The following is an 11,090-nucleotide window of genomic DNA, read 5'->3' as shown; positions in this document are numbered from 1 at the left end:
TGTGTGTTTTCTAAGTACTCTGGAATCCCTAAATTTGACATAAATCTTAGAGCTTATTCAATCTAAATTTTAGCAGTTGTTGACAATGTCTCTGCTTTTGTCTACTTGGAATTTACCAATAGCCCCAGTAAAAGTCAATTAAAGGAGGAGAAGAAGCTATATATAAAAGAATTCTGTGATCTATACAGACTATTCTCTCTCTTTTTTTCTATCCATAATTCCACTGTCAACAATAAAATATTCCCCAAACGAAAAGCAGACTGATATGGGTATTCTTTTTCCTACTTCCTAATGTCTATATTTTCCAAGCCCATTTTATGATTTAAGAAATGAGAAAAAGATTATATTAGTTTGAAGTAATGTATGATTTTATCAGTTAGAAATAAAAACAACTTCTCCCAAGGACTCTTAACCCAACCTTTGTTTAGTCACAACTAGTAGAGCTGAAAGGCTGGACAGAGCTAGCTTTGGAAATATTATCCAGCTCTGTGAAGTCACACAATATTGCAAACGTTCCATTGGCGTGTTGTTTCTTTCCCCTACAATAATTGCCTTTCTTTTAGATTTCAGTGTTTCCCTTTTGTGTTTACGATAACAGAGGGATGCTTTATTGCATTTCACCAGGCCGGTTGCCATGGTGATCAGCAGTTGCTGTATGCTGTAAAAATAACCCTCCTTCCTTGATAGATTTCACTTGAGTGAAAATAACCCTTAAAAATAGGTTGAAATTTACATACTAACTCTTCCAGCAGGTTCAAGAGGGGGAAAAAGAATGAATTACATTGTGATTTGACAAGCTATTAGGCTAGGGGCTACTGGAGGAGGTTTGAGCAGAGAAGTCTCTTGTACACCAGTGTGAGGCCAACCAAACTTCACTAAAAAACCAACAAGTTTATTTCTTTATTATTGGATCTTTCCTCATTAGTGTTGTATGATGACTAAAAAGGACATCAGAAAATTTTTAAATTTCTGTGTACATGAGGAATAGCAAAAGCTGGTGGCTCATAGATCACATAACAGGTTGGTCTAGACGAGAACACCACTTCTCAAACTGTTTCAGAGAACACTGCTAGATAAAATGTAAATGGGATGCTATTTCAGAAGGTGTTAATAAGATGCTCTATGGTCAAGTATATTTGAGAAACATAACATATTATACTCATAACACATATTATCATGTTGATGTTTCTGAGACACTCTAAAGCAAAACCCACTTCTCTGTGTTTAAGCATGAATATCCTGCCAAATGACAATTACTGGAATCCCATTTTGGGAAACTTTTCAGATCATTCAAGTTCTTTGTATGGTTTTAAATGATTTCATAAAGATGGCTTAGCAGACTAGAGGATCTCCTACTAACATTTTTACAATATTTTTTCCCCAAGGAAATGAAGAGAAAAAAACAGGGCAAGTGGTAGTGGTAAAGTTGGAATAGATAAAACTGGTAATGACATGCAAGGAAATTATACCTCCTGGGGTGGTTTTATAGGAATCAATAGATTATAGAGTAAAACTTTTTTGAAAACAAGATCAGAGTTGTCTTATACAATTACTATAGTAATCTGAGGTGAACTAATACATTAAGTACAAACAACTTATGTTCACATAGAATTCTTGATTTTTTAATAGTCAAAAAACCGTTGTAGGTTTACATATTTATTCAATATATGAACATTAGATATTAGATATTTCGATATACAGTCATATAATGAGTGATAATCACAAACAATCTATTCTCTTTCAGTTATTTTTAAATGGACAATAAATTATTGTTGACTGTAGTTACTATGTTGTGCTATGTTGTGCTATCAAATATTAGATCTTCATTCTATCTAACTATATTTTGTATCCATTAACCATCCCCACTTCCCTCTACCCCACACTACCCTCCCCAGGCTCTAGTAATCATCCTTCTAGTATCTATTTTTATGGGCTTAATTGCTTTAATTTTTAGCTTCCACAAATAAGTAAGAACATGCAAAGTTTGTCTTTCTGTGCCTGACTTATTTCACATAACAGAATGGCCTGTATTTCCATCCATGTTGTTGTTAATGACAGAATCTCATTCTTGTTTATGGCTGAATGGTACTCCATTGCATATATGCACCACATTTTCTTTTTCTATTTTTCTGTTGATGAACGCTTAGGTTGCTTCTAATTCTGGCTATTGTGAAAATAGTGCTGCAATAAAAATGGAAGTGAGGATATCTCTTTAATATACCAATTTTCTTTCTTTTGGGTATATACATAGAAGTGGGATTGCTGGATCAAATGGTAGCTCTATTGTTAGTTTTGTGAAGAACCTCCAAACTGTTCTCCATAGTGGTTGTACTAATTTACATTCCCACCAATAGTGCATGAGGGTTCTCATTTTTCCACATCCTCACAAGCATTTGTTATTGTCTGTCTTTTGCATATAAGCCATTTTAACTGAAGATATTTCACTATGGTTTTGACTTACATTTTTCTGATAATCAATGATGTGAAGCATCTTTTCATATATCTGTTTGCCATTTGTGTGTCTTCTTTTGAGAAATGTCTATTTGGATTATTTGCCTATTTTTAAATCAGATTTTTTTTCCTATTGAATTGTTTAGACTACTTATATATATTCTGGTTATGAATCCGTTGTCATATGTATAGTTTGCAAATATTTTCTCCCATTCTGTGGGTTGTGCCTTCACTTTTTATTTGTTTCCTTTGCTTTCCCAAAGCTTTTTAACTTGATGTAATTCAATCTGTCTATTTTAGCTTGGGTTGATTATTCTTCTGCATTATGACTCAAAAAAATTTTCCCAGTCCAATCCACAAATGTTTTCTTTTAATAGTTTCATAGTCGGAGGTCTTAGATCTAAGTTTTTAATCCATTTAGTTTGATTTTTCTATATGGTGAGAGATATGGGTCTAGTTTCAATTCTTCTGCATATGGACATCCAGTTTTCTCAGCACCATTTATTGAAGAAGCTGTCCCATCCTCAATGTGTGTTCTTGGCCCCTTTGTTGAAAATGAGTTCATTGTAGGTGTGTGGGTTTGTTTCTGGGTTCTTTATGCTGTTCTATTGGTGTATGTGTCTGTTTTCATGCCAGCACCATGCTGTTTTGGTTATATTAGCTTTGTAGTATAATTTGAAGTCAGATAATGTGATTCTTCCAGTTGTGTTCTTTTTCTCAGGATGGCTTTGGGTATTCTGAGTCTTTTGTGGTTCCATATAAATTTTAAGATTGTTTTATCTATTTCTGTGAAGAATGTCATTGATATTTTGATAGGCATTCCATTGAATCTATAGATTGCTTTGAGTAGTATAGACATTTAAACAATATTCTTACAGTCAGTGAACATAAAATATTACATATTTTCAGATGTCCTCTTTAATTTCTTTCATCAATGTTGCAAAATTTTCATTGTATAGATCTTTCACTATTTTGGTTAACTCCTATGCATTTTATTATATTTGTAGGTATTGCAAATGAGATTACATTCTTGATTTCTTTTTCAGCTTGTTTGTATATTTGTAGGTATTGCAAATGAGATTACACTCTTGATTTCTTTTTCAGCTTGTTTGCTGCTGGAATATAAAAATGCTGCTGAGACCAGCTTGGTCGGGGAGACCCTAACCCAGTGGCGCTAGAAGAATTAGAGACACACATACAGAAATATAGAGGTGTGGAGTGAGAAATCAGGGGTCTCACAGCCTTCAGAGCTGAGAGCCTCGAACAGAGATTTACCCACATATTTATTGACAGCAAGCTAGTGATAAGCATTGTTTCTATAGATTATAGATGAACTAAAAGTATTCCTTACAGGAAACAAAGGGATGGGCTGAAATAAAGGAATGGACTCTGGCTAGTTACCTGCAGCAGGAGCATATCCTTAAGGCACAGATCGCTCATGCTATTGTTCGTGGTCTAAGAATGCCTTCAAGTGGTTTGCCCCCTGGGCGGGCCAGGTGTTCCTTGCCCTCATTATGGTAAACCCACAGTCTTCCAGTGGGGGCATCATGGCCATCACGAACATATCACAGTGCTGCAGAGATTTTGTTTATGGCCAGTTTGGGGGCCAGTTTACGGCCAGATTTGGGGCCTATTCCCAACAAATGCTGTTGATGTTTGTATGTTGATTTCATGTCTTGCAACTTTACTGAATTCATTTATCAGTTCTAGTAGTTTTGGGTTGAAGTCTTTAGGGTTTTCCAAATACAAGATCATATCATCTGCAAACAAGGATAATTTGACTTCTTTCTTTAAGATTTGGGTGCTCTTTGTTTTTTTCTCTTGTCTGAATGGTCTAGCTAGGACTTCCAGTCCTATGTTTGATAATAGTGGAGAAAGTGAACATCCTTGTGATGTTCTGAATATTAGAGGAAAGGCTTTCAGTATTTCTCCATTCAGGATGATACTAGCTGTGGGTCTATCATATATGGCTTTTTATTATATTGAGGTATGTTTCTTCTATACCTAGTTTTTTGAGAATTTTTATTATAAAAGGATGTTTAATGTTATTGAATGCTTTTTCAGCATCAACTGAAATGATCATACGGTTTTTGTTCTTTGTTCTCTTGATATGATTTATCACTTTGATTGATTTGGATTTGTTGAACCAGCCTTGCATCACAAGGATAAATCTCATTTGGTCAGGACAAATGATCTTTTTAATGTAGTGTTGAATTTGGTTTGATGGTATTTTGTTGAAGATTTTTGCATCAATATTCATCAAGGATATTGGCCTGTAGTTTTCTTTTTTTGATGTCTCTTTGTCTGGTTTTGGTCAGGGTACTACTGGCTTCATAGATTCTGTTTGGAAGCATCTCCTCTTCCTCTATTTTTCAGAATAGTTTGAGCAGGATTGGTAGTAGTTCTTGTTGAAATGTTTGGTAAAACTCAGCACTGAAGCCATTGAGTCTCAGGCTTTTCTTTGCTGGGAGATTTTGATTACGGCTTTCATCTTGTTACTTGTTATTAGATTGTTTAGGTTTTGGATTTCTTCATAGTTCAATATTGGGAAGTTATAGGAACATACCAAGGTCTAGGAATGTCTAGGAATACATTTATTCCTTCTAGATTTTCCAATGTATTGAGCATATAGTTGCTCATAGTATACTCTAATGATCCTTTGGATTTCTTCAGTATTGATTATAATATCTTCTTTTTCACCTCTGATTTTATTTATTTGTGTTTTCTGTCCATTTTACTTAGCCTCACTAAAGTTTTATCAATTTTATTTTTTCTTCAAAATATCAATTTTTAGGTTTATTTATCATTTACATATTTTTTTATTTCAATTTCATTTTTTTTCTGCTTTGATCTTTATTATTTCTTTTCTTCTACTAATTTAGGATTCGGTTTGCTCTTGCTTTGCTAGTCCTTAAGATGCATAATTAAAATGTTGATTTGATGTTTTTCTACTTGTTTGATGTAGGCATTTATAGCTATAAACTCTCCTCTAAGTATTACTGCTTTTACTGTATCCCACAACTTTTGGTATATTTTCTTTCTATTATCATTTGTTTCAAGAATTTTTTAAATTTCCTTACTAATTTCTTAATTGACCCACTGTTCATTCAGAAGCATGTTGCTTAATTTTCATGTTTGTATAGTTTCCAAAATTCTTCCTGTTATTGATTTCTAGTTTCATTCCATTGTGGTCAGTGAAGCTTCTCGATATTATTTCAATTTTTCTGAAATGTTTGAGACTTGTTTTGTGGCCTAACATCTAGTTTATCCTTGAGAATGACCTATGTGCTGGGGAGAGGAATATGCATTCTGCAGCCATTGGATGAAATGTTCTGCAAATATCTATTAGGCCCATTTATTCTATAGTGCAGATTAAATTTGATGTTTCTTTGTTGACTTTCTGTCCAGATGATCTGTCCAATGCTGAAAGTGGGGTATTGATGTCTCTAGTTATTATTATATTGGGGGTCTACCTCTCTCTTTGCTCTAATAATATTTGCATTATACACCTGGGTGTTCCAGTCTTGGGTGCATATATATATTTACAATTGTTATATCCACTTGTTGAATTAACCCTTTATAATTATATAACAATCTTCTTTGATTCTTTGTATAGTTTTGGCTTGAATGCTATTTTGTCAAATGTAAGTAGAGCTACTCCTGCTCTTTTCTTGACTTCCACTGATATAGAATATCTTTTTTCATCCCTTAATCTACATGTATCTTTACAGGTACAGTGTGTTTCCTGTAGATGACAAATGGTTGAGTCTTTTTTCTTTAATTCATTCAACTTTTGTATGTCTTTAATTGGATAATTTAGTCCACTTACATTTAACATTATTCTTGGTAAGTAAAACTTACTCCTGCCAGTTTGTTATTGGTTTTCTAGTTATTTTGTGGTCTTCTCTTCCTTCTTACCTTCTTTCCTGTATTCCTTATAGTGAAGGTGATTTTCTTTGAATGTTTTAATTTCTTGCTATTTTATTTTTTGTGTATCTATTGTATGTTTTTGATTTGAGGTTACCATGAGATTTGCAAAGACTATCTTATAACTCATTACTTTAAACTGATGACAACAGTGATTGCATAAAAACAAAGAGAAAACTAATAACACTATCAAAGAGGAAACTAATAAAACCTCTACCTTTATCCTATGCTTTTTAACTTTTTATTGTTTCTATTTATATCTTACTTTACTGTCTATGCATTAAAAAGTTGTCGTAGTTATTATTTTGATCAGTTCATCTTCTAGTCTTTCTACTCAAGATATGAATAGTTTATGCACCACAATTACAGTGATAATATTCTGTGTTTTTTTTTATATTTACTATTACCAGCTAGCTTTACACCTTTAGATGATTTCTTGTTGCTCAGTAATGTCCCTTCATTTCAGACTGAAGAACTCCATCTAGCATTTCTTGTGAGACAGGTGGGATAAAATCTCTCAGCTTTTGTTTGTCTGGGAAAGTCATTATTACTCCTTCGTATTTGAAGAATATTGTTGCTGGATATACTATTCTAGGATACAAGTTTTTGTTTGTTTTTTTGTTTGTTTTGTCCTTCAACATTTTAAATATGTCATGCCACTCTCAGGTGGCCTGTAAAGTTTCCACTGAGAAGTCTGCTGCCACATGTATTGGAGCTCCATTGTATGTCATCATTTTCTTTTCTCTTGCAGATTTTAGGATTTCTTCTTCATCCTGACTTTTCAGAGCTTGATTATTAAATGTCTTAAAGTAGTCTTTTTTGGATTAGATCTTGTAGGTGTGCTTCACTCTTTTTTATTCTTTTTCTTTTGTCTCGTCTGATATTGTATTTTCTTTTTTTTTTTTTTTTTTTACTATTATACTTTAAGTTCTAGGGTACATGTGCACAAGGTGCAGGTTTGTTACACATGTATACATATGCCGTGTTGGTGTGCTGCACCCATTAACTCATCATTTATATTAGGTATATCTCCTAATGCTATCCCTACCCCCTACCCCCCCACAGTAGGCCCCAGTATGTGATGCTCCCCTTCTTGTGTCCAAGTGATCTCATTGTTCAATTCTCACCTATGAGTGAGAACATACAGTGTTTGGTTTTCTGTTCTTGCGATAGTTTGCTGAGAATGATGGTTTCCAGTTGCATCCATGTCCCTACAAAGGACACGAACTCATCTTTTTTTATGGCTGCATAGTATTCCATGGTGTATATGTGCCACATTTTCTTAATCCAGTCTGTCACTGATGGACATTTGATTCCAAGTCTTTGCTATTGTGAATAGTGCTTCAACAAATATATATGTGCATGTGTCTTTATAGCTCATGATTTATAATCCAATGGGTGTATACCCAGTAATGGGATGGCTGGGTCAAATGGTATTTCTAGTTCTAGATCCTTGAGGAATCGCCACACTGTTTTCCACAATGGTTGAACTAGTTTACAGTCCCACCAACAGTGTAAAAGTGTTCCTATTTCTCCACATCCTCTCCAGCACTTGTTGTTTCCTGATTTTTTTAATGATTGCCATTCTAACTGGTGTGAGATGGTATCTCATTGTGGTTTTGATTTGCATTTCTCTGATGGCGAGTGATGATGAGCATTTTTTAATGTGTCTGTTGGCTGTATGAATGTCTTGAGAAGTGTCTGTGCATATCCTTTGCCCACTTTTTGATGGGGTTGTTTGTATTTTTCTTGTAAATTTGTTTGTGTTCTTTGTAGGTTCTGGATATTAGCCCTTTGTCAGATGAGTAGATTGCAAAAATTTTCTCCCATTCTGCAGGTTGCCTGTTCACTCTGATGGTAGTTTCTTTTGCTGTGCAGAAGCTCTTTAGTTTAATTAGATCCCATTTGTCAATTTTGGCTTTTGTTGCCATCGCTTTTGGTGTTTTAGACATGAAGTTCTTGCCCATGCCTGTGTCCTGAATGGTATTGCCTAGGTTTTCTTCTAGGGTTTTTATGGTTTTAGGTCTAACACTTAAGTCTCTAATCCATTTTGAATTAATTTTCGTATAAGGAATAAGGAAAGGACCCAGTTTCAACTTTCTACTTATGGCTAGCCAATTTTCCCAGGACCATTTATTAAATAGGGAGTCCTTTCCCCATTTCTTCTTTTTGTCAAGTTTGTCAAAGATCAGATGGCTGTAGATGTGTGGTATTATTTCTGAGGGCTCTGTTCTGTTCCATTGGTCTATATCTCTGTTCTGGTATCAGTACCATGCTGTTTTGGTTACTGTCGCCTTGTAGTATAGTTTGAAGTCAGGTAGCGTGATGCCTCCAGCTTTGTTCTTTTGGTTTAAGGTTGTCTTGGCAATGCAGGGTCTTTTTTGGTTCCATATGAACTTTAAAGTAGATTTTCCAATTCTGTGAAGAAAGTCATTGGTAGCTTAATGGGGATGGCATTGAATCTATAAATTACCTTGGGCAGTATGGCCATTTTCACAATATTGATTCTTCCTATCCACGAGCATGGTATATTCCTCAATTTGTTTGTGTCCTCTTTTATTTCACTGAGCAGCAGTTTGCAGTTCTCCTTGAAGAGGTCCTTTACATCCCTTGTAAGTTGGATGCCTAGGTATTTTATTCTCTTTGAAGCTATTGCGAATGGGAGTTCATTCATGATTTGGCTCTCTGTTTGTCTGTCACTGGTGTATAAGAATGCTTGTGATTTTTGCACATTAATTTTGTATCCTGAGACTTTGCTGAAGTTGCTTATCAGCTTAAGGAGATTTTGGGCTGAGACGATGGGGTTTTCTAAATATACAATCATGTCATCTGCAAACAGGGACAGTTTGACTTCTTCTTTTCCTAACTGAATACCCTTGATTTCTTTCTCTTGCCTGATTGCCCTAGCCAGAACTTCCAACACTATGTTGAATAGGAGTGATGAGACAGGGCGTCCCTGTCTTGTGCCAGTTTTCAAAGGGAATGCTTCCAGTTTTTGCCCATTCAGTATGGTATTGGCTGTGGGTTTGTCATAAATAGCTCTTATTATTTTGAGATACGTTCCCTCAATACCGAATTTATTGAGAGTTTTTAGCATGAAGGGCTGTTGAATTTTGTCAAAGGCCTTTTCTGCATCTATTGAGATAATCATGTGGTTTTTGTCTTTGGTTCTGTTTATATGCTGGATTACGTTTATTGATTTCCATATGTTGAACCAGCCCTGCATCCCAGGGATGAAGCCCACTTGATCATGGTGGATAAGCTTTTTGATGTGCTGCTGGATTTGGTTTGTCAGTATTTTATTGAAGATTTTTGCATCGATGTTCATCAGGGATATTGGTCTAAAATTCTCTTTTTTTGTTGTGTCTCTGCCAGGCTTTGGTATCAGGATGATGTTGGCCTCATAAAATGAGTTAGGGAGGATTCCCTCTTTTTCTATTGATTGGAATAGTTTCAGAAGGAATGGTACCAGCTCCTCTTTGTACCTCTGGTAGAACTCGGCTGTGAATCCATCTGGTACTGGACTCTTTTTGGTTGGCAGGCTATTAATTCTTGCCTCAATTTCAGAGCCTGCTATTGGTCTATTCAGGGATTCAACTTCTTCCTGGTTTAGTCTTGGGAGAGTGTAAGTGTCCAGGAAATTATCCATTTCTTCTAGGTTTTCTAGTTTATTTGCATAGGGGTGTTTATAGTATTCTCTGATAGTAGTTTATATTTCTGTGGGGTGGTGGTGATATCCCCTTTACCATTTTTTATTGCGTCTATTTGATTCTTGTCTCTTTTCTTCTCTATTAGTCTTGCTAGCGGTCTATCAATTTTGGTGATCTTTTCAAAAAACCAGCTCCTGGATTCATTGATTTTTTGCAGGGTTTTTTGTGTCTCTATCTCCTTCAGTTCTGCTCTGATCTTAGTTATTTCTTGCCTTCTGCTAGCTTTTGAATGTGTTTGCTCTTGCTTCTCTAGTTCTTTTAATTGTGATGTTAGAGTGTCAATTTTAGATCTTTCCAGCTTTCTCTTGTGGGCATTTAGTGCTATAAATTTCCCTCTACACACTGCTTTAAATGTGTCCCAGAGATTCTGGTATATTGTATCTTTGTTCTCATTGGTTTCAAAGAACATCTTTATTTTGGCCTTCATTTCGTGATGTACCCAGTAGTCATTCAGGAGCAGGTTGTTCAGTTTCCATGTAGTTGAGCGGTTTTGATTGAGTTTCTTAGTCCTGAGTTCTAGTTTGATTGCACTGTGGTCTGAGAGACAGTTTGTTATAATTTCTGTTCTTGTACATTTGCTGAGGAGTGCTTTACTTCCAAGTATGTGGTCAATTTTGGAATAAGTGGGATGTGGTGTTGAGAAGAATGTATATTCTGTTGATTTGGGGTGGAGAGTTCTCTAGATGTCTATTAGGTTCACTTGGTGCAGAGTTGAGTTCAATTCCTATATATCCTTGTTAACTTTCTGTCTCATTGATCTGTCTAATGTTGACAGTGAGGTGTTAAAGTCTCCCATTATTATTGTATGGGAGTCTAAGTCTCTTTGAAAGTCTCTAAGGACTTGCTTTATGAATCTGGGTGCTCCTGTATTGGGTGCATATATATTTAGGATCGTTAGCTCTTCCTGATGAATTGATCCCTTTACCATTATGTAATGGCCTACTTTGTCTCTTTTGATCTTTGATGGTTTAAAGTCTGTTTTATCAGAGACTAGGATTGCAA

This window comes from Macaca mulatta, chromosome 1 (assembly GCF_049350105.2).
Source record: "Macaca mulatta isolate MMU2019108-1 chromosome 1, T2T-MMU8v2.0, whole genome shotgun sequence".
Taxonomy (NCBI): Eukaryota; Metazoa; Chordata; class Mammalia; order Primates; family Cercopithecidae; genus Macaca; species Macaca mulatta.
The sequence above is the reverse complement of the archived record's forward strand: the minus strand, read 5'-3'. Positions refer to the sequence as shown.